Genomic DNA, 24,819 nt, shown 5'->3' on the forward strand with positions numbered 1-24,819 from the left:
AGTCCTACAGGGGGAGCTTGGCCTACTGGCACTACAGAACCAGCTTTGATTGCCAATTCCCGCAGCCCACATAGGAAGCTCCTAAACTGGAGGCACCATGGAGTTGGCTAACCCAACCGCAACATGACGGGGCAACGCATAGGCGTCTCAGTGAGCTTGACACTACCCGGAACCAGTTGACGGTGCTGGAACCAGGCTGGGCACGAGGGAGTACCCGTGACAAAAACACTGCCGAGAACCAGCTGACGGTACTGGAACCCGGATGCGTTGCCCAAGTGTGCAAGAGCCAATAGCACCGAGGACCAGCTGACGGTGTTGGAACCCGGTTAGTAAGCTGTAGGTACCCGCGCTTAAAAGCACTACCAAGGACCGCCTGGCGTTGGCGGAACTCGGATACCCAGAAGGAGGCACCTAAGCCAAAGGCTCAGCCCGAAACCAGCTGACGGTGCTGGAACCAGGATGTGGACCAGAAGGTCCACAGGAGAGGAGAGAACAGCTAGGCCGCGAGGCTGCCGCAGTTACCGAACACCAACAGTCCTACAGGGGGAGCTTGGCCTACTGGCACTACAGAACCAGCCTTGATTGCCAATTCCCGCAGCCCACATAGGAAGCTCCTAAACTGGAGGCACCATGGAGTTGGCTAACCCGACCGCAACACGACGGGGCAACGCATAGGCGTCTCAGTGAGCTTGACACTACCCGGAACCAGCTGACGGTGCTGGAACCAGGCTGGTCACGAGGGAGTACCCGTGACAAAAACACTGCCGAGAACCAGCTGACGGTACTGGAACCCGGATGCGTTGCCCAAGTGTGCAAGAGCCAATGGCACCGAGGACCAGCTGACGGTGCTGGAACACGGTTAGTAAGCTGTAGGTACCCGCGCTTAAAAGCACTACCAAGGACCGCCTGGCGTTGGCGGAACTCGGATACCCAGAAGGAGGCACCTAAGCCAAAGGCTCTGCCTGGAACCAGCTGACGGTGCTGGAACCAGGATGTGGACCAGAAGGTCCACAGGAGAGGAGAGAGCAGCTAGGCCGCGAGGCTGCCGCAGTTACCGAACACCAACAGTCCTACAGGGGGAGCTTGGCCTACTGGCAATACAGAACCAGCCTTGATTGCCAATTCCCGCAGCCCACATAGGAAGCTCCTAAACTGGAGGCACCATAGAGTTGGCTAATCCGACCGCAACACGACGGGGCAACGCATAGGCGTTTCAGTGAGCTTGACACTACCCGGAACCAGCTGACGGTGCTGGAACCAGGCTGGGCACGAGGGAGTACTCGTGACAAAAACACTGCCGAGAAACAGCTGACGGTACTGGAACCCGGATGCGTTGCCCAAGTGTGTAAGAGCCAATGGCACCGAGGACCAGCTGACGGTGCTGGAACCCGGTTAGTAAGCTGTAGGTACCCGCGCTTAAAAGCACTACCAAGGACCGCCTGGCGTTGGCGGAACTCGGATACCCAGAAGGAGGTACCTAAGCCAAAGGCTCAGCCCGGAACCAGCTGATGGTGCTGGAACCAGGATGCGGACCAGAAGGTCCACAGGAGAGGAGAGAACAGCTAGGCCGCGAGGCTGCCGCAGTTACCGAACACCAACAGTCCTACAGGGGGAGCTTGGCCTACTGGCACTACAGAACCAGCCTTGATTGCCAATTCCCGCAGCCCACATAGGAAGCTCCTAAACTGGAGGCACCATGGAGTTGGCTAACCCGACCGCAACACGACGGGGCAACGCATAGGCGTCTCAGTGAGCTTGACACTACCCGGAACCAGCTGACGGTGCTGGAACCAGGCTGGGCACGAGGGAGTACCCGTCACAAAAACACTGCCGAGAACCAGCTGACGGTACTGGAACCCGGATGCGTTGCCCAAGTGTGCAAGAGCCAATGGCACCGAGGACCAGCTGACGGTGCTGGAACCCGGTTAGTAAGCTGTAGGTACCCGCGCTTAAAAGCACTACCAATGACCGCCTGGCGTTGGCGGAACTCGGATACCCAGAAGGAGGCACCTAAGCCAAAGGCTCTGCCCGGAACCAGCTGACGGTGCTGGAACCAGGATGTGGACCAGAAGGTCCACAGGAGAGGAGAGATCAGCCAGGCCGCGAGGCTGCCGTAGTTACCGAACACCAAAAGTCCTACAGGGGGAGCTTGGCCTACTGGCACTACAGAACCAGCTTTGATTGCCAATTCCCGCAGCCCACATAGGAAGCTCCTAAACTGGAGGCACCATGGAGTTGGCTAACCCAACCGCAACATGACGGGGCAACGCATAGGCGTCTCAGTGAGCTTGACACTACCCGGAACCAACTGACGGTGCTGGAACCAGGCTGGGCACGAGGGAGTACCCGTGACAAAAACACTGCCGAGAACCAGCTGACGGTACTGGAACCCGGATGCGTTGCCCAAGTGTGCAAGAGCCAATGGCACCGAGGACCAGCTGACGGTGCTGGAACCCGGTTAGTAAGCTGTAGGTACCCGCGCTTAAAAGCACTACCAAGGACCGCCTGGCGTTGGCGGAACTCGGATACCCAGAAGGAGGCACCTAAGCCAAAGGCTCTGCCCGGAACCAGCTGACGGTGCTGGAACCAGGATGTGGACCAGAAGGTCCACAGGAGAGGAGAGAACAGCTAGGCTGCGAGGCTGCCGCAGTTACCGAACACCAACAGTCCTACAGGGGGAGCTTGGCCTACTGGCACTACAGAACCAGCCTTGATTGCCAATTCCCGCAGCCCACATAGGAAGCTCCTAAACTGGAGGCACCATGGAGTTGGCTAACCCGGCCGCAACACGACGGGACAACGTATAGGCGTCTCAGTGAGCTTGACACTACCCGGAACCAGCTGACGGTGCTGGAACCAGGCTGGGCAGGAGGGAGTACCCGTGACAAAGACACTGCCGAGAACCAGCTGACGGTGCTGGAACCCGGATGCGTTGCCTATTCAAGATTGTCTTCCTAGAGCCCCAACTAGCGGTGTTGGAGCAAAGGGTAAGCAGGGGGAACAGAGTGTAGGCCGAAGCCTGCACTGGAGGCAGCTTTGTGTCTGCGTTGCGTTTGCAGGACACGTTGCCGGCTACACAGCGGGGGAACAGCTGGCGTTGCTGAACCCCACTGACACACTGGCTGGTGTTTTTCTCTGTGCAGCTAGCACTTCCGGGCAAAAACTGGCGGTGTTAGAGCCCAGGGTCTGAAGGAGGAGCAGAGTGTAGGCTGAAGCCTAATCGAACCAATTTCAAAGATAACCTTTAACCCACCCTCAGGTGTTACAATTTAGAAGAGCCACACCTTGTGCAGCAGTAATGCTCCACAAGTGAAAGGTTGCTCTTTAAATTTTGCTCATTGCACACGCAGAATGAAAGACGTACACAATTTTGCCCATTGTACAGTAAAACTGTATTGGAGGCGTGACTTGTCTTTTTAAGGAGACGCAGCACAGGTGGCCAAAATAACGCCTTGGTGCTGGGCGCATCCTCCTGAGCGTCGTTATTTGCTGTACAGGAGTCTGCGCTCTTTTGTTAGCCCTTGGCCATGCCCTGTTAGCGCTGCCCGTCTTCTGACCTCATTTCATGTTGGCCGGTGCGGTTAACGATGGCCATGAATCCCAGACCCGCAGTGTCTTTTAAAAAACTCACACTGCGGCCCTTGGATTCACGGCCTTGTGTAGTAGTAAATATGTTCGCCGCTCGCACATGTTCTTACACCTGCTTCAGACTGGGTGGCCTCAGCTGATCCCTTATCGCATGCCGCGGCCATGAGGCCGCACAGTCTGAAGAAGGCGAAAGGAGGGGAGTGAAGACAGGCGAAGATATGCACTGCTCTTGCCCATCAATCACACCCTCGCAGTCAAAAAATATCAGACAACGAGGGGCGTTGTGTCGGGCAGGGCGGACGCACAGGCACAGGCAGCCAACCAACGATGTCAGAAGACGGCCAGCGTTACCAATGGGGGTGCTGCGCGTCATTAAAAAGGAAAGTCACACCTCAGGGACAATGTCATGGTCTCTAATGAGACACATTTTGTACGTGTTGAGTACCACGTGGGCAAGGAGAAAAAGTCAGCCACCTTGTACAAATGCAGCATTACTGCTGTACAAGGTGGCTGTTATACATAGAAACACCTGGTGGGGGGGGCAGGGTCCCTTTAATTTCAGTTCAGGTGACTGCGTGGCGTTTGCAGGACACGTTGAAGGCTACACAGCAGGGGAACAGCTGGCGGTGCTGAACCCCACTAACACATTGGCTGGTGTTTTTCTCTGTGCAGCTAGCACATCCGGGCCCCAACTGGCGGTGTTAGAGCCCAGGGTCAGCAGAAGGAGGAGAGGAGCAGAGTGTAGGCCGAAGCCTGCACTGGTGGCAGCTTTTGTTCTGTTGTGCCAGCGTGGCTTGTGCTGGACACGATGCCGGCTACACAGCAGGGGAACAGCTGGCGGTGCTGAACCCCACTAACACATTGGCTGGTGTTTTTCTCTGTGCAGCTAGCACGTCCGGGCAAAAACTGGCGGTGTTAGAGCCCAGGGTCATCAGGAGGAGGAGAGGAGCAGAGTGTAGGCCACAGCCTAATTGAACCAATTTCAAAGGTAACCTTTAACCCACCCTCAGGTGTTACAATGTAGAAGAGCCACACCTTGTGCAGCAGTAATGCTACACAAGTGAAAGGTTGCTCTTTAAATTTTGCTCATTGCACACGCAGAATGAAAGACGTACACAATTTTGCCCATTATGCAGTAAGACTGTATTGGAGGCGTGACTTGTGTTTTTAAGGAGACGCAGCACAGGTGCACAAAAATAATGCCTTGGTGCTGGGCGCAGCCTCATGAGCGTTGTTATTTGCTGTACAGGAGTCTGTGCTCTTGTTAGCCCTTGGCCATGCGCTGTGAGCGCTGCCTGTTTTCTCACCTCATTTCATGTCGGCCGGTGCGGTTAGCGATGGCCATGAATCCCAGCAGGGGAACAGCTGGCGGTGCTGAACCTCACTGACACATCAGCGAGTGTTTTTTCTGTGTAGACAACACTTCCAGGTGGCAACTGACAATGTTGAAACCCAGGGAATCAAAGAGGAGCAGAGTGTAGGCCGAAGCCTGCAGTGGAGCAAGTTGAAAGGGAACCTTTAACCCGGGGGGGGGGCCCCAGGCATTTGTTGCTGAAAGAGCCATCTTGTACTGCACATGGAAAATGGTGGCTCTTAAAATTATGCTCCTTGCAAACGCTGAAGTACACTCATATAATGTGTCCCCTCACACCGTTAAACCGTCCCGGAGGTGGGACTTTCCTTTGTAATGTGACACAGCACAGCCGTCATTCCAACCCCCTTGGTGCCGTGCGCCACCTCCTCAACGTTGTTTGGTTCTGTCACGGAGCCCGCGCTGTAATGTTGTCCCTTGGCCATGCACAGTTAGCGGTGCCCGTCTTCTGACATCATTTAGGTGTCAGGCTGGCAGTGCCTGTGCGTCCAAGCTGCCCGAGATCCAACCTCGCAGTGTCATCTAATGTAATCCCACTGCGGGCCTGGGATCCATGGGCATGCGCAGTGCATATCATCGCCTCTCACTCCCCTCCTTCCTGCTTCTTCAGACTGTGCTTCGTCACGGCCGTGGCATGCTATTAGGGATCAGCTGATGCCGCCTAGTCTGAAGAAGCGTGAAGAAGGGGAGTGAGAGGCTAGTATATGCACTGCGCATGGCCATGGATACCAGGCCCACTGTGGGATCACATTAGACGACACTGCGAGGTGGGATTTCGGGCAGCGTGGACGCACAGGCGCAGCCAGGACGACAACAAATGATGTCAGAGGACGGGCAGCGCAAACTGTGCATGGCCAAGGGATAACATAACAGCGCAGGGTCCATGACAGAATCAAACAACGCTAAGGAGGCAGCGCACGGAGCCAAGGGGGTAGGAATGACGGCTGTGCTGCGTCACATTACAAAGGAAAGTCCCACCTCCGGGACGGTGTGAGGGGACACATTACATGAGTGTGTAGTTCAGCGTTTCCAAGGAGCATAATTTAAAGAGCGACCTTTTCCTTGTGCAGTATTAGTGCTGCACAAGGTGTCTCTTTCAGTACCAAACGCCTGGGGGGGGGGACAGGTTCCCTTACATTTTTGTTGTGCCAGCGTGGCGGTCGCATGACACGTTGCCGGATACACAGCTGGGGATCAGCTGACGTTACTGAACCCCAATAACAGAGGAGCGACTGTTGACTGTGCAGACAGCACTTCCAGGCACCAACTGGCGGTGTTAGAGCCCAGGGACAGCAGGAGGAGCAGATTGGAGGTATTGCCGCACACACAGCTAGGGATCAGCTGACGTTACTGAACCCCAATAACAGAGGAGCGACTGTTGACTGTGCAGACAGCACTTTCAGGCACCAACTGGCGGTGTTAGAGCCCAGGAACAGCAGGAGGAGCAGATTGGAGGTATTGCCGCACACACAGCTGGGGATCAGCTGACGTTACTGAACCCCAATAACAGAGGAGCGACTGTTGACTGTGCAGACAGCACTTCCAGGCACCAACTGGCGGTGTTAGAGCCCAGGGACAGCAGGAGGAGCAGAGGAACAGAGTGTAGGCCGAAGCCTGATTGGAGCAAGTTGAAAGGGAACCTTTAACCCCCCCCAAGACGTTTGTAGCTGAAAGAGCCATCTTGTGCAGCACTAAGGATGCAAAAGGAAAAGGTTGCTCTTTTAATTATGCTCCTTGGAAACACAAAAGTAAACACTAAAAATGTGTCCCCTTATACCGTAAAACCGTCCCGGAGGTGGGAATTTCCTTCGTAATGGGACGCAGCACAGCTGTCATTCCTATCCCCGTGGTGCCGTGCGCTGCCTCCTCAGCGTTGTTTTAAGCTGTCACGGAGCCTGCGCTGTTCTGTTATCCCTTGGCCATGGCCAATTTGCGCTGCCTGTCTTCTGATATAATTTGGTGTCAGGCTGTCAGTGCCTGTGCGTCCACTCTGCTACAGATCCCACCTCGCAGTGTCGTCTAATGTAATCCCACTGCGGGCCTTGGATCCATGGTGTTGCACAGTGCATATCCTCGACTCTCACTCCCCTCCTTCCCTCTTCTTCAGACTGTGCGGCGTCACGGCCGTGGCATGCTATTAGGCATCAGCTGACAGTGCACAGTCTAAAGAAGGCGGAGGGAGATGAGCGAGAGCCCGAGGGGAAGATATGCACTGCGCATGCCCATGGATCCCAGGCTCGCAGTGTGATTCAATCAGAAGACACTGCGAGGCGGGATCTCGGGCAGCGCGGGCGCACAGGCGCAGCCAGCCTGACACCAAATTATGTCAGAAGACAGGCAGCGCAAATTGGGCATGGCCAAGGGATAACAGAACAGCGCAGGCTCCGTGACAGCTTAAAACAACGCTGAGGAGGCAGCGCATGGAACCAAGGGGGTAGGAATGACGGCTGTGCTGCGTCACATTACGAAGGAAAGTCCCAGCTCCGGGACGGTATAATGGTATCAGAGAACACATTTTATAAGTGTTAAGTTCTGCGTGTGCAAGGAGCTAAACTAAAATAGCTACCTTTTCCTTGTGCAGCATCACTGCTGCACAAGGTGGCTCTTTCAGTAACAAACGCCGGGGGGGGGGGGACAGGTTCCTTTACATTTAGGTTGTTGTGCCAGCGTGGCGGTCGCAGGACACATTGCGGCTACACAGCTGGGGATCAGCTGACGTTACTGAAACCCAATAACACTGGGTCGTATGTTTTGACTGTGCAGCCTGCACTTCTGAGCCGCAATTGGCGGTGTTGGAGCCCAGGAATAGCAGTTCAGGTGGTAGAAAGATGAACACATCAGGAGACCTGGATGACACCCAATTACTTAATCAGGCAGAGGAGTGGCAAATTCCTGCGAGGTCCAGGCCTGGTTCATTTTCAGGAAAGTAAGCCGGTCAACGTTATCGGAGGATAGTCGCATGCGACGGTCTGTTAGTACACCACCTGCGGCACTAAAGACACGTTCCGATAAGACACTAGCCGCAGGGCAAGCCAGCACCTCCAATGCATACTGGCTTAGCTCTGGCCATGTATCCAGCTTAGAGACCCAAAACTTGAACGGGGAAGAGCCGTCTGGGAGTACACTAAGAGGGCAAGCCATGTAGTCTGTCACCATCTGACGGAACCGTTGCCTCCTGCTGACTGGAGCCGCTGGTGATGGTGTAGACATTTGGGGCAGGCACACAAAAGTTTGCCACAGTTGTGCCATACTGGTCTTGCCTTGGGCAGAGGCACTGCTTCTGCTCCCTCTTTGTGCAGAGCCTCCCCCACTGCCTCGACGCACTGAGCTGCTTTGTAAAGCACTAGCAGCACTCCTCTCAGTTGGACTGGAGAAGATGATGGAATTCACCAGTGTGTCGTGGTACTCCCGTATTTTATGCTCCCGGGTCAACGCTGGGATGAGGTTTTGGATGTTGTCCCGGTAGCGAGGATCGAGGAGGGTGAACACCCAATAATCAGGCATGTTGAGAATGTGGACGATGCGGCGGTCGTTTCTCAGGCACTGCAGCATGAAATCCACCATGTGCTGCAGACTGCCAACTGCCCCAGAAACGCTGTCCCCTGCTTGAGACAAGATCTCTGCCCGCTCGTCATCACCCCACCCTCGCTGTACACACTGACCACTGGACAATTGTGTAACTCCCTCCTCTGGACGAAGCTCTTCCTCCTCCATTGACTCCTCCTCATCCTGCTCACAAAGTGGCCCCTGCGTACCCCTTTGTGAGGAACCACATGGCGCTGACTCTCCAGAAGCTGATGGAAAAGGTGACTCCTCATCCTCCACCTCTTCCACAACATCATCCCTTAACGCTTGCAAAGTTTGTTGAAGCAGGCAGATAAGGGGGACAGTCATGCTGACTAGTGCATCATCTGCACTTGCCATCCACGTGGAATAATCAAAAGGACGCAAAACCTGGCAGACGTCCTTCATAGTGGCCCACTCTGTGGTTGTGAAGTCTGATCGGCGCTGACTGCGACTTTTTAACGCCTGATGCAGCTGGTACTCCATTACTGCTTGCTGCTGCTCACACAACCGCTCCAACATATGTAACGTGGAATTCCACCTGGTAGGTAGGTCACATATGATGCGGTGTTCCGGAAGGCGGAATCGGCGCTGCAGAGCAGCAATGCGGGATCTTGCCAAGCTGGAACGCCGCAAGTGAGCACACTCTAGGCGGACCTTGTGCAGCAGTGCATCAAGATCCGGATAGTCCCTCAGAAAACTCTGCACAACCAAATTGAGCACATGCGCCAGACATGGGATGTGAGTGAGGTTGCCAATGGCCAAAGCTGCCACCAGATTTCGGCCATTGTCACACACTACCATGCCTGGCTGGAGATTCGCTGGCACTAACCACACATCGCTCTCCTGCTTGATGGCATTCCAGAGCTCCTGCGCTGTGTGGCTTCGATTCCCCAAAGAAACTAGTTTCAAGACGGCCTGTTGACGTTTGGCCACGGCTGTGCTCATGTCGGTCGTAACAGGTAAACGTTCACGGGTCCATGTGGAGGTGGACTGTGACGGCTCCTGCAGCGATGATTCTGAGGAACTTGTGTATGAGGAGGAGTCAATGCGTACAGACTGGATTCCTGCAATCCTTGGAGTGGGCAGGACACGTCCTGCGCCACTCGCACGATCTGTACCTGGCTCAACAACATTAACCCAATGGGCAGTGAGGGAAATGTATCACCCCTGTCCATGTTGACTGGTCCACGCATCGGTGGTGAGGTGGACCTTGCTACTGACGGCGTTCAGTAGCGCGTGTTTTATGTGTCACTCCACATGCTTGTGCAGGGCAGGGACAGCTTGCCTGCTGAAGTAAAAGCGGCTGGGCACCTTGTACTGTGGGACTGCCAATGCCATCAAGTCACGGAAGCTGTCAGTCTCCACCAGCCTGAATGAGAGCATTTCCAGTGACAGAAGTTTGGCAATGCCTGCATTCAGAGCCTGTGCTCGGGGGTGGTTGGCCGAGAATGCCCGCCTTTTCTCCCATGCCTGTACTACCGATGGCTGTAGAGTAGACTGGGATTGTGAGGATGACTGGGAATGTGGTGCTGTGGGTGGAATTACACTAGGTCTCTTGACAACAGTGCCAGAGGTTCTTCCATGGCGATCCTGGGAGGAAGCCAAACCAGCTGTGCGTGAGCTGGAGGAAGAGGCAACACGAGCTGAAGAGGTGGTAGCTGCCGCTGTTGGTTGGCCTAGGTCTTCAGTGTTTTTGGAACTCCACCGCGTGCCTGGTCCGCACATGTTTCCACATATTTGTGGTATTGAGGTTGCTGACACTTTTACCTCTTTTGACTTTCTGATGACACAGCTTGCATTTGACAAAACAAATGTCATCTGCAACTGTGTCAAAAAAGGACCAGGCACTGCAAGTCTTGGGAGCGCCCTTTTTGGCTTTTGAAAGAGACAGGCTCCTAACGGGTGCCAAAGTGGAGGCTACAGGCTCCGCAGTCTTCCCCCTCCCTCTCCCTCTTTGGCCCGTTAGGGGAATCTCTTCCTTTGAGCTGCTCCCACCACCTTCCTGTTCCTCACGCCACGATGGGTCAAGGACCTCATCATCTCCACTACCCTCTGCCACCAACTGCTCCTCCTGGGTAGTCTCGGCATCACAGTACGCACCAGAAAGCGGCACCTGAGTTTCATCATCAGATGCGTACTGCGCTGTGGTCACCGCAGGCACTGGCCCACCCGCCTCTTCAGAGTCAGAGAGACAAAACTGTTGGGCATCACTGCACACTGCCTCTTCTTCCATTTCTCCAATGCTGCTTGGCTGGCCCCCTGTTTCCAAGCCAAGAGATTCAGAGAACAGAAGTAGAGACGGCTCCTGTCCTGGGCTCTGACTGCCTGGCCAATTTGGCAGGTGGTGAAGAGACAGATGGCTGCTCTCCAGTGGTCTGTGCCTGAGAGGATGTGGCACTAATTGAAGTCGATGCCGATGCGTTAGCTGCCATCCATCCGACAACGGCTTCAATTTGATCTTCACGCAGCAGCGGTGCACGGCGCTCTCCGACAAAGCTGCGCATGAAGGACTGTTCCCTGCTGAAACTGAGTGATGATGAGTCACCGGTGCCCGCAGCAGGCACAGAATCACCACGTCCTCTCCCTGCTCCTCTCCCTGCTCCGCGCCCACGCCCACGTGCCTTACTCCCTGCCCTCTTCATCTTGGTTGACAGATAAAGATAAGCAGAAAAGTACTAAGGCCTTAGTGTGCTTATTCCAGAAATGCTCCTCCTAACATGTGTAAGAAACACTAATGTTGTAAAGTGTGGACTAGATTTTATTATTGATAAAATGTGGCCTACACAAGTGTTAAGTGGTGTTTGGTGAACTTTACTTTTTTTTTTCTGCAGATCGGGTTACAGAGCGACTTTAACTCACACGGGGACCATGCAGACAGCCGTAAACGGTGCTGCAAGGCCCAAAAACACTCCTCTAGGTTATCCTATGTAGTGTTTTTCCACAATTTAGCTGGAGGCGGGTGGAAAGACACTAATAGGAAATTTTTGGAAAAATTTTCAACAGGCTGCACTATTTGAAAAAAAGGACAAGTTATTCAACGGTATGAGGCAGTGACGCACCCTGAGCTGAATACAACCGGCTGTGGCTGCACACAGACTACAGGGCGAGCTGCGCTCACACGGAGACCGTGCAGACAGCCGTAAACGGCGCTGCGAGGCCCAAAAACACTCCTCTAGGTTATCCTATCTAGTGTTTTTCCACTATTTAGCTGGAGACGGGTGGAAAGACACTAATAGGAAATTTTTTTAAAAATTTTCAACAGGCTGCACTATTTCAAAAAAAGGACTATTTAACGGTATGAGGCAGTAACGCACCCTGAGCTGAATACAACCGGCTGTGGCTGCACACAGACTACAGGGCGAGCTGCGCTCACACGGAGACCGTTCTGACAGCCGTAAACGGCGCTGCAAGGCCCAAAAACCCCACTCTAGGTTATCCTATGTAGTGTTTTTCCACAATTTAGCTGGAGACGGGTGGAAAAACACTAATAGGAAATTTTAGAAAAAATGTGCAGCAGGCTGCACTATGAATAAAAAAGGACAATGGATAGAACTGTGTGAGGCAGTGTGAACCCCCCCTGAGCTGAATACAACCGGGTATATGGCTGCACACAGACTACAGAGTGAGCTGCACACACACACACACACACACACACACACAGAGACCTTGCAGAACGCTGTTCAAACAGCGCTGCAAGGCAAGAGCAGGATGAACACACAGCGTTTGCTAAATTAGCCTTGGAAAAGCAAAATAAAGCAATTAGCTATCTCAACTGGCCCTCAGTTAGAACACAGCGTCCTGTCCCTAACTGAAATCACAGCAGAGTGAGCGCAAAATGGCGGCAGCGTTTTTTATAGTACATGGTGACATCATTTCAGCAGCCAATCACAGCCTTGCCAGTAGTTACATGCCCACCATACTAAACAGGATGTGCCCACACTTCCATTCATTCCTCATTGGCTGCTGCGTGCAGTTTGAATTCTGGGAACTTCCGATTCCGGTATCCGATACGCGGGAAATATCGGAATTCAGTATCGGAATTCCGATACCGCAAATATCGGCCGATATCCGATACTTGCGGTATCGGAATGCTCAACACTAAAGACTACGGCATTCTCCAGAACTATGTGTGCTATTGGTGTAGGCACTGAATGGCATTCTCCAGCCAGCACTATATGTACTATTGTTGTGGGCAGAGGATGGCATTCTCCAGCATTATGTGTGCTATTTATATGGGCATTGGATGGCATTCTCCAGCACTGTGTGTGCTATTTATATGGGCAGTGGTTGGCATTCTCCAGCACTATATGTACTATTGGTGTGGGCAGTGGATGGCATTCTCCAGCACTATATGTACTATTGTTGTGGGCAGTGGATGGCATTCTCCAGCACTGTGTGTGCTATTTATATGGGCAGTGGTTGGCATTCTCCAGCACTATGTGTACTATTGGTGTGGGCAGTGGATGTCATTCTCCAGCACTATGTGTGGTATTTATATGGTCAGTTCATAGCATTCTCCAGCACCATGTGTGACTCCAGAACTGGCTAACGAGCATCTATAAAGTATGTCCCGTTAGCCAGTTGTAGAGAAACATTGAACAGTATGGCATTCTCCAGCACTATGTGTGCTATTTATATGGACATTGGATGGTAATCCCAGCACTATGTGTGCTATTTTTATGGGCCTTGGATGGCATTCTCCAGTACTATGTGTGCTATTTATATGGGCATTGGATGGCATTCTGCAGCACTATGTGTACTATTTATATGGTCAGTTCATAGTATTCTCCAGCACTATGTCTGACTCCAGAACTGGCTAACGAGCTTCTATAAAGTATTTCCTGTTAGCCAGTTATAGAGAAACATTGAAGACTATGGCATTCTCCAGAACTATGTGTACTACCAGATGGTTGCCCGATTCTAACGCATCGGGTATTCTAGAATATGCATGTTCACGCAGCCACGTAGTATATTGGCCAGCGACGTAGTATATTGCCCTGCCATGTAGTATATTGCCCAGTTACGTAGTATATTGCACAGTTACGTAGTATATTGCCCAGCCATATAGTATACATCACAGAGCCACGTAGTATTTTGCCCAGCCACGTAGTATATTGCCCAGCCATGTAGTATATTGCCCAGTTACGCAGTATATTGCCCAGTCACGTAGTATATTGCCCAGACACATAGTATATTGCCCAGCCATGTAGTATATTGCCCAGCCACGTAGTATATTGCCCAGCGACATAGTATATTGTCCAGCGGCATAGTATATTGCCCAGCCACGTAGTATATTGCCCAGTCACGTAGTATATTGCCCAGCCACATAGTATATTGCCCAGCCATGTAGTATATTGCCCAGCCACGTAGTATATTGCCCAGCGACATAGTATATTGCCCAGCGGCATAGTATATTGCCCAGCCACGTAGTATATTGCCCAGTTACGTAGTATATTGCCCAGCCACGTAGTATATTGCCCAGCCACGTAGTATATTGCCCAGCCACATAGTATATTGCCCAGACACGTAGTATATTGCCCAGTTACGTAGTATATTGCCCAGCCACGTAGTATATTGCCCAGCCACGTAGTATATTGCCCAGCCACATAGTATATTGCCCAGCCACATAGTATATTGCCCAGTTACTTAGTATATTGCCCAGCCACGTAGTATATTGCCCAGCGACATAGTATATTGCCCAGCGACATAGTATATTGCCCAGTGACGTAGTATATTGCCCAGTTACGTAGTATATTGCCCAGCCACGTAGTATATTGCCCAGCCACGTAGTATATTGCCCAGTTACGTAGTATATTGCCCAGCCACGTAGTATATTGCCCAGTTACATAGTATATTGCCCAGCGACATAGTATATTGCCCAGCCACGTAGTATATTGCCCAGTTACGTAGTATATTGCCCAGCCACGTAGTATATTGCCCAGCCACATAGTATATTGCCCAGCCACATAGTATATTGCCCAGCCACGTAGTATATTGCCCAGTTACGTAGTATATTGCCCAGCCACGTAGTATATTGCCCAGCCATGTATTATATTGCCCAGTTACGTAGTATACTGCCCAGCCTGTTGTGAATTCCGTTCTTGGGCTCCCTCCGGTGGTTGTAAGTGGCACTTTTGTGAGTTCTGCTCTTGGGCTCCCTCTTGTGGTTTCAAGTGGTATGGCTGCTCCTTGGAGTTAGCTGTCTTCAGCTGCTTCCACTGATCGCCTTTTCTGCTCGGCTATTTATGCCTGGCTCTTTCCTTTAACCAGTGCCACTTGTAAATGGTTCCAGGTTGGATTCACATCTCTTTGGATTTCCTTGTTTTCCTGACCAGTTCAGCAAAGCTAAGTTTTTGCTTGCGTGTTTCTGTTCACAGATTGTGGACTTATCCGTTCTGTGCTTTCTATGTTTGTTCAGCGTTATCAGTATGAATTAATTCTGTCTTGCTGGAAGCTCTGGGAAGCAGATTTACCCTCCACACCTTTAGTCAGGTGTGGAGATTTTTTGTAAACTCTGTGTGGATTTTTGTAGTGTTTTATACTGACCGCACAGTATTCTATCCTGTCCTATCTATCAAGCTAGACTGGCCTCCTGTGCTCATCCTGGTTTCATTCTGTGTATGTCTTTTCCCTCTCCACTCACAGTTATTATTTGTGGGGGCTAATCTATCCTTTGGGGATTTTCTCTGAGGCAAGATACTGTAGTTTTCCTGCTTCTGTCTTTAGGGGTAGTTAGCTCTTAGGCTGTGACGAGATGCCTAGGGAAAGTTAGGAGCATTCCACGGCTACTTCTAGTGTTGTGTTGAGCTTAGGTACTGCGGTCAGTACAGTTACCACTTCCTTCAGAGCTCGTTCCATGTTGCTCCTAGACCACCGCATCATAACAGTACAAGTGGCCAAAAATGAATTAAATGCATCTCAAAAGAAGGAAAAAAGTTCTGAACCATTTTTTTTTCTGTGCGCTGGTTTGTCTTTTTTTCCTCTTGATATCTGGGTGGTTCAGGATATATGCTTTGGCATGGATGTTCAGGGTTTGTTTTCTCGTGTGGATCAACTTGCTGCAAGAGTACAGAGTATCCAGGACTATGTTGTCCAGATTCCGGCTTTAGAGCCTAGAATTCCTACCCCTGATTTGTTTTTTGGGGACAGATCCAAGTTTTTGAACTTTAAAAATAACTGCAAATTGTTTTTTGCTGTGAAACCCCGTTCTTCTGGTGATCCCATTCAGCAAGTAAAAATCATCATATCCTTGCTGCGTGGTGACCCTCAAGACTGGGCTTTTTTTCTTGAAACAGGGGATCTGGCATTATTGAATGTTGATGCATTTTTTTCAAGCGCTCGGATTATTGTATGACGAACCTAATTCTGTGGCTCATGCAGAAAAAACCCTGTTGTCCTTGTGTAAAGGTCAGGAAGCGGCAGAGTTATACTGCCAGAAATTTAGAAAATGGTCTGTGCTCACTAAATGGAATGAAGAGGCTCTGGCTGCTATTTTCAGAAAAGGTCTTTCTGAAGCCCTTAAAGATGTTATGGTGGGCTTCCCTACGCCTGCCGGTTTGAGAGAATCTATGTCGCTAGCCATTCAGATTGATCGGCGTCTGCGCAAGCGCAAAGCTGTGCACCATATGGCAGTATCCTCTGAGCAGAGTCCTGAACCTATGCAATGTGATAGGATTTTGACTAGAACAGAACGGCAGGAATTCAGATGTCAGAATAGGCTGTGTTTTTACTGTGGTGATTCTGCTCATGTTATCTCTGATTGCCCTAAGCGTACTAAGAGAGTCGCTAGGTCTGTTACCATTAGTACTATACAGCCTAAATTTCTCTTATCTGTGACCCTGATTTGCTCATTGTCGTCCTTTTCTGTCATGGCATTTGTGGATTCAGGCGCTGCCCTGAACTTAATGGACTTAGAATTCGCCAGGCGCTGTGGTTTTTCCTTGCAGCCTTTGCAGAGCCCTATTCCTTTGAGGGGTATTGATGCTACACCCTTGGCCAAGGATAAACCTCAGTACTGGACACAGATGACTATGTACATGGCTCCTGCACATCAGGAAGATTGCCGTTTTCTGGTGTTGCATAACCTGCATGATGTTGTTGTACTGGGTTTTCCATGGTTACAGGAACATAATCCGGTGCTGGATTGGAAAACTATGTCGGTGACTAGTTGGGGTTGTCAGGGGGTACATAGTGACGTTCCTTTGATGTCAATTTCCTCTTCCCCCTCTTCTGAGGTCCCTGAGTTTTTGTCGGATTTCCAGGATGTATTTGATGAGCCCAAGTCCAGTTCCCTTCCTCCGCACAGGGACTGTGATTGTGCTATTAACTTGATTCCTGGTTGCAAGTTCCCTAAGGGCCGACTTTTCAATCTGTCTGTGCCAGAGCATGCCGCCATGCGGAGTTATGTTAAGGAGTCTTTGGAGAAGGGGCATATTCGGCCCTCTTCGTCACCATTGGGAGCGGGTTTCTTTTTTGTTGCTAAGAAGGATGGCTCCTTGAGACCCTGTATTGATTATTGTCTTCTTTATAAGATCACGGTCAAATTCCAATACCCCTTGCCTTTGCTTACTGATTTGTTTGCTCAGATTAAGGGGGCTAGTTGGTTTACTAAGATTGACCTCCGAGGGGCATATAATCTTGTTCGTATTAAACAGGGTGACGAATGGAAACCTGCATTTAATACGCCCGAAGGAAATTTTGAAAACCTTGTGATGCCATTTGGGCTCTCTAATGCTCCATCTGTGTTCCAGTCTTTCATGCATGATATTTTCCGCAATTATCTTGATAAATTCATGGTCGTATATTTGGATGATATTTTGATTTTTTCCGATGATTGGGAGTCTCATGTGAAGCAGGTCAGGATGGTGTTCCAGATCCTTCGTGATAATGCTTTGTTTGTGAAGGGGTCTAAGTGCCTATTCGGAGTTCAGAAGGTCTCTTTTTTGGGTTTTATTTTTGCTCCCTCGTCTATAGAAATGGATCCTGTTAAGGTCCAAGCTATTCATGACTGTATCCAACCCACATCTGTGAAAGGCCTTCAAAAATTTTTGGGCTTTGCTAATTTCTATCGCCGTTTCATTGCCAACTTTTCCAGTGTGGTTAAGCCCCTTACTGATTTGACGAAGAAAGGCGCTGATGTGACGAATTGGTCCTCTGAGGCTGTTGACGCCTTTCGGGAGCTTAAACGCCAATTTACTTCTGCCCCTGTGTTGCGTCAGCCAGATGTTTCTCTTCCATTTCAGGTTGAGGTTGACGCGTCTGAAATTGGGGCAGGGGCCGTTTTGTCTCAGAGGGAGTCTGATGGTTCTTTGATGAAACCGTGTGCTTTTTTTCCAGAAAGTTTTCACCTGCGGAATGCAATTATGATGTCGGCAATCGGGAGTTGTTGGCTATGAAGTGGGCGTTTGAGGAGTGGCGACATTGGCTTGAGGGAGCTAAACACCGCGTTGTGGTCCTGACCGATCATAAGAATCTGATTTACCTCGAGTCGGCCAAGCGGCTGAATCCTAGACAGGCTCGATGGTCCCTGTTTTTCTCCCATTTTGATTTTGTGGTCTCGTATCTTCCGGGATCTAAGAATGTTAAGGCTGATGCCCTCTCTAGGAGTTTTTCGCCTGATTCTCCTGGAGTCCTTGAGCCAGTTGGCATTCTTAAGGAGGGGGTGATTCTTTCTGCTATCTCCCCTGATTTGCGGCGGGTACTTCAGGAATTTCAGGCTGATAGGCCTGACCGCTGTCCAGTGGGGAAGCTGTTTGTTCCTGATAGATGGACAAGTAAGGTAATTTCTGAGGTTCATTGTTCAGTGTTGGCTGGTCATTCTGGGATTTTTGGTACCAGAGATTTGGTTGCTAGGTCCTTTTGGTGGCCTTCCTTGTCGCGCGATGTGCGTGCTTTTGTGCAGTCCTGTGGGACTTGCGCCCGGGCCATGCCTTGCTGTTCCCGCGCTAGTGGGTTGCTTTTGCCTTTGCCTGTCCCTGAGAGGCCCTGGACGCATATTTCCATGGATTTTATTTTGGATCTTCCTGTTTCCCAGAAGATGTCTGTTATCTGGGTTGTTTGTGACCGGTTCTCTAAAATGGTCCATCTGGTGCCTTTGCCTAAGTTGCCTTCTTCCTCAGATCTGGTTCCATTATTTTTTCAGCATGTGATTCGTTTGCATGGCATTCCGGAGAATATTGTGTCTGACAGAGGTTCTCAGTTTGTCTCTAGATTTTGGCGGGCCTTTTGTGCTAGGATGGGCATTGATTTGTCTTTTTCTTCGGCGTTTCATCCTCAGACTAATGGCCAAACTGACCTAACTAATCAGACCTTGGAGACCTATTTGAGATGCTTTGTGTCTGCTGATCAGGATGATTGGGTGTCTTTTTTGCCATTGGCCGAGTTTGCCCTTAATAATCGGGCTAGTTCGGCTACTTTGGTTTCACCTTTCTTTTGTAATTTTGGTTTTCATCCTCGCTTTTCTTCTGGGCAGGTTGAGCCTTCTGATTGTCCTGGTGTTGATTCTGTGGTGGACAGGCTGCAGCAGATTTGGACTCATGTGGTGGACAATTTGACGTTGTCTCAGGAAAGGGCTCAGCGTTTTGCTAACCGCCGTCGGTGTGTTGGTCCCCGGCTTCGTGTGGGGGATTTGGTTTGGTTGTCTTCTCGTCATGTTCCTATGAAGGTTTCTTCTCCTAAGTTTAAGCCTTGGTTTATTGGTCCTTATAAAATTTCTGAAATTATTAATCCGGTGCCTTTTCGTTTGGCTCTTCAAGCCTCTTTTGCCATTCATAATGTTTTCCATAGATCTTTATTGCGGAGATATGTGGTGCCCGTTGTTCCCTTGGTTGACCCTCCTGCCCCGGTGTTGGTTGAAGGAGAGTTGGAATATGAGGTTGAGAAGATTTTGGATTCTCGTTTTTCGAGGCGGAGGCTTCATTATCTTGTCAAGTGGAAGGGTTATGGCCAGGAGGATAATTCTTGGGTTGTTGCCTCTGATGTCCATGCCACCGATTTGGTTTGTGCTTTTCACTTGGCTCGTCCTGATCGGCCTGGGGGCTCTGGTGAGGGTTCGGTGACCCCTCCTCAAGGGGGGGTACTGTTGTGAATTCCGTTCTTGGGCTCCCTCCGGTGGTTGTAAGTGGCACTTTTGTGAGTTCTGCTCTTGGGCTCCCTCTTGTGGTTTCAAGTGGTATGGCTGCTCCTTGGAGTTAGCTGTCTTCAGCTGCTTCCACTGATCGCCTTTTCTTCTCGGCTATTTATGCTTGGCTCTTTCCTTTAGCCAGTGCCACTTGTAAATGGTTCCAGGTTGGATTCACATCTCTTTGGATTTCCTTGTTTTCCTGACCAGTTCTGCAAAGCTAAGTTTTTGCTTGCGTGTTTCTGTTCACAGATTGTGGACTTATCCGTTCTGTGCTTTCTATGTTTGTCCAGCGTTATCAGTATGAATTAATTCTGTCTTGCTGGAAGTTCTGGGAAGCAGATTTACCCTCCACACCTTTAGTCAGGTGTGGAGATTTTTTGTAAACTCTGCATGGATTTTTGTAGTGTTTTATACTGACCGCACAGTATTCCATCCTGTCCTATCAAGCTAGACTGGCCTCCTGTGCTCATCCTGGTTTCATTCTGTGTATGTCTTTTCCCTCTCCACTCACAGTCATTATTTGTGGGGGACTAATCTATCCTTTGGGGATTTTCTCTGAGGCAAGATAGTTTTCCTGCTTCTGTCTTTAGGGGTAGTTAGCTCTTAGGTTGTGACGAGATGCCTAGGGAGAGTTAGGAGCATTCCACGGCTACTTCTAGTGTTGTGTTGAGCTTAGGGACTGCGGTCAGTACAGTTACCACTTCCTTTAGAGCTCGTTCCATGTTGCTCCTAGACCACCGCATCATAACACCAGTCCCATAGTATATTGCCCAGCCATGTAGTATATTGCCCAGCCATGTAGTATATTGCCCAGTTACGTAGTATATTGCCCAGCCACGTAGTATATTGCCCAGCCATGTAGTATATTGCCCAGTTACGTAGTATATTGCCCAGCCCCGTAGTATATTGCCCAGTTACGTAGTATATTGCCCAGCCATGTAGTATACAGCACAGAGCCACGTAGTATATTGCCCAGTCACGTAGTATATTGCCCAGTCACATAGTATATTGCCCAGCCATGTAGTATATTGCCCAGCCACGTAGTATAAAGCACAGAGCCACATAGTATATTGCCCAGCCACGTATGTCACCAGTTAAAAAATGAAAAATAAACATACTCACCTTCCGATCCGAGGGCCCCTTGTAGAAAAAGAGCGCGATCTGCGCAATTCCATGGATTATCGCTGGCGGCGGCCATCTTCTGGAGGTCGCGCATGCACAGATGGTAGTGCTCGGCTTCCCGGGGCTTCAGGAAAATGGCCACGGGATGCCGCGCGTGCGCAGATGGAGATCGCGGCGGCCATTTTCCTGTAGCCGAGTTCCATTGCAAGTCCCAGGGCTGGTGTGAGCAGGACCTATGATGACGTCGCGATCACATGACCGTGACGTCACGGCAGGTCCTTGCCGCACACCAGCCCTGGGACCGCAAGCTGCCGCTTGCAATAGAGCGGTCCCGGGAGCGTGGCGAGGAGCGAGAAAGGCGGCGGAGGGTGAGTATAGCAGGTTTGTTTTTTTTTTTTATTTGTAACATGACCTTTTTTTACTATTGATGCTGCATAGGCAGCATCAATAGTAAACAGTTGGGGACACACAGGGTTAATAGCAGCGGTAACGGAGCGCATTACACCGTGGGCCGTTACCGCTGCCATTAACCCTGTGTGGGTGTAGGGGATTACGGAGCGGGCGCCGGGCAGTGCGTGCAGGGGAGTAGGGGAGGGACTTATCGGACTGTGCCCGTCGCTGATTGGTCGTGGCAGCCATGACAGGCAGCTGCCGAGACCAATCAGCGAACGAGTAACCGTGACAAAAAGACAGACAGAGGAAAGTACTCCTTAGACAATTATGTATATAGATTTATATGGGCATTGGATGGCATTCTGCAGCACTATGTGTACTATTTATATGGGCCTTTGATGGCATTCTCCAGCACTAGGTGTACTGTTGGTGTGGGCACTGGATGGCATTCTCCAGAACTATGTGTACTATTTATATAGGCATTAGATGGCATTCTCCAGCATTATGTGTGCTATTTATATGGGCAGTGGTTGGCATTCTCCAGCACTATATGTACTATTGGTGTGGGCACTGGATGGCATTCTCCAGCACTATATGTACTATTGGTGTGGGCACTGGATGGCATTCTCCAGAACTATGTGTGCTATTTATATGGGCTGTGGTTGGCATTCTCCAGCACTATGTGTACTATTGGTATGGGCACTGGATGGCATTCTCCAGCACTATATGTAGTATTGTTGTAGGCATAGGCAATGGATGGCATTCTCCAGCACTATGTGTACTATTGGTATGGGCACTGGATGGCATTCTCCAGCACTATATGTACTATTGTTGTGGGCATTGGATGACATTCTCCAGAACTATGTGTACTATTTATATGGGCCATGGATGGCATTCTCCAGCACTATGTGTGCTATTTATATGGGCATTGGATGGCATTCTCCAGCACTATATGTGCTATTTATCTGGGGATTGGATGGCATTCTCCAGCACTATGTGTGCTATTTATATGGGCATTGTATGGTATTCTCCAGCAGTATGTGTGCCATTTATATGGGCAGTTGTGGAATTCTCCAGCACTATGTGTACTATTGGTGTGGGCACTGGTTGGCATTCTCCAGCACTATGTGTACTATTGGTTTGGGCACTGAATGGCATTCTCCAGAACTATGTGTACTATTTATATGGGTATCGGATGGCATTCTACAGCACTATGTGTGCTATTTATATGGGCATTGGATGGCATTCTCCAGCACTGTGTGTTCTTTTTATATGGGCATTGGATGGCATTCTACAGCACTATGTGTGCCATTTATATGGGTAGTGGTTGGAATTCTCCAGCACTATGTGTACTATTGGTGTGGGCATTGGATGTCATTCTCCAGCACTATGTGTACTATTGGTGTGGGCACTGGATGGCATTCTCCAGCACTATGTGTACTATTGGTGTGGGCACTGGATGGCATTCTCCAGCACTATGTGTACTGTTGGTGTGGGCACTGAATGGCATTCTCCAGCACTATGTGTGCTATTTATATGGGCATTGGATGGCATTCTACAGCACTATGTGTGCTATTTATATGGGCATTGGATGGTGTTATCCAGCGCTATGTGTGCCAATTATATGGGCAGTGGTTGGAATTCTCCAGCACTATGTGTACCATTGGTGTGGGAACTGGATGTCATTCTCCAGCACTATGTGTACTATTGGTGTGGGCACTGGATGGCATTCTCCAGCACTATGTGTACTATTGGCTTGGGCACTGAATGGCATTCTCCAGCACTATGTGTGCGATTTATATGGGCATTGGATGGCATTCTACAGCACTATGTGTGCTATTTATATGGGAATTGGATGGTGTTATCCAGCACTATGTGTGCCAATTATATGGGCAGTGGTTGGAATTCTCCAGCACTATGTGTACTATTGGTGTGGGCACTGGATGGCATTCTCCAGCACTATGTGTGCTATTTATATGGGCATTGGATGGCATTCTACAGCACTATGTGTGCTATTTATATGGGCAGTGGATGGCATTCTGCAGCACTATGTGTACTGTTGGTGTGGGCACTGGATGGCATTCTCCAGAACTATGTGTACTATTTATATGGGCACTGGATGGCATTCTCCAGCACTATATGTACTATTGTTGTGGGCAATGGATGGCATTCTCCAGCACTATATGTACTATTGGTGTTGGCACTGGATGGCATTCTCCAGCTCTATGTGTACTATTAGTTGTGGGCACTGGATGGCATTCTCCAGTACTATGTGTACTATTGGTGTGGGCACTGAATGGCATTCTCCAGCACTATGTGTACTATTGGTGTGGGCACTGAATGGCATTCTCCAGCACTATGTGTGCTCTTTATATGGGCATTGGATGGCATTCTCCACCACTATGTGTGCTATTTATATTTACATTTGATGGCATTCTCCAGCACTATGTGTGCTATTTATGTGGGCACTGGATGGCATTCTCCAGCACTATATGTACTATTGGTGTGGGCACTGAATGGCATTCTCCAGCACTATGTGTGCTATTTATATGGGCATAGGATGGCATTCTCCAGCACTATGTGTGCCATTTATATGGGCAGTGTTTGGAATTCTCCAGCACTATGTGTACTGTTGGTGTGGGCACGGAATTGCATTCTCCAGCACTAAGTGTGCTACTTATATGGGCATTGCATGGCATTCTCCAGCACTATGTGTACGGTTGGTGTGGGCACTGGATGGCATTCTCCACAACCATGTGTACTATTTATATGGGCACTGGATGGCATTCTCCAGCACTATAAGTACTATTGTTTTGGGCAGTATATGGCATTCTCCAGCTCTATGTGTACTGTTTGTGTGGGCACTGGATGGCATTCTCCAGTACTATGTGTACTTTTGGTGTGGGTACTGAATGGCATTCTCCAGCACTATGTGTACTATTGGTGTGGGCACTTGATGGCATTCTCCAGCACTATGTGTACTGTTGGTGTGGGCACTGAATGGCATTCTCCAGCACTATGTGTGCTCTTTATATGGGCATTGGATGGCATTCTCCACCATTATGTGTGCTATTTATATTTACATTTGATGGCATTCTCCAGCACTATGTGTGCTATTTATATGGGCACTGGATGGCATTCTCCAGCACTATATGTACTATTGGTGTGGGCACTGAATGGCATTCTCCAGCACTATGTGTGCTCTTTATATGGGCATAGGATGGCATTCTCCAGCACTATGTGTGCCATTTATATGGGCAGTGTTTGGAATTCTCCAGCACTATGTGTACTGTTGGTGTGGGCACGGAATTGCATTCTCCAGCACTAAGTGTGCTACTTATATGGGCATTGCATGGCATTCTCCAGCACTATGTGTACGGTTGGTGTGGGCACTGGATGGCATTCTCCAGAACTATGTGTTCTATTTGTGTGGGCACTGGATGGCATTCTCCAGCACTATATGTACTATTGGTGTGGGCACTGGATGGCATTCTCCAGCTCTATGTGTGCTATTTATATGGGCATTGGATGGCATTCTGCAGCACCATGTGTGACTCCAGAACTGGCTAACAAGCATTATAAAGGACTAGATGGTTGCCCGATTCTAACACATCGGGTATTCTAGAATATGCATGTCCACGCAGCCACGTAGTAT

Source organism: Ranitomeya imitator, chromosome 2 (assembly GCF_032444005.1).
Source record: "Ranitomeya imitator isolate aRanImi1 chromosome 2, aRanImi1.pri, whole genome shotgun sequence".
NCBI lineage: Eukaryota > Metazoa > Chordata > Amphibia > Anura > Dendrobatidae > Ranitomeya > Ranitomeya imitator.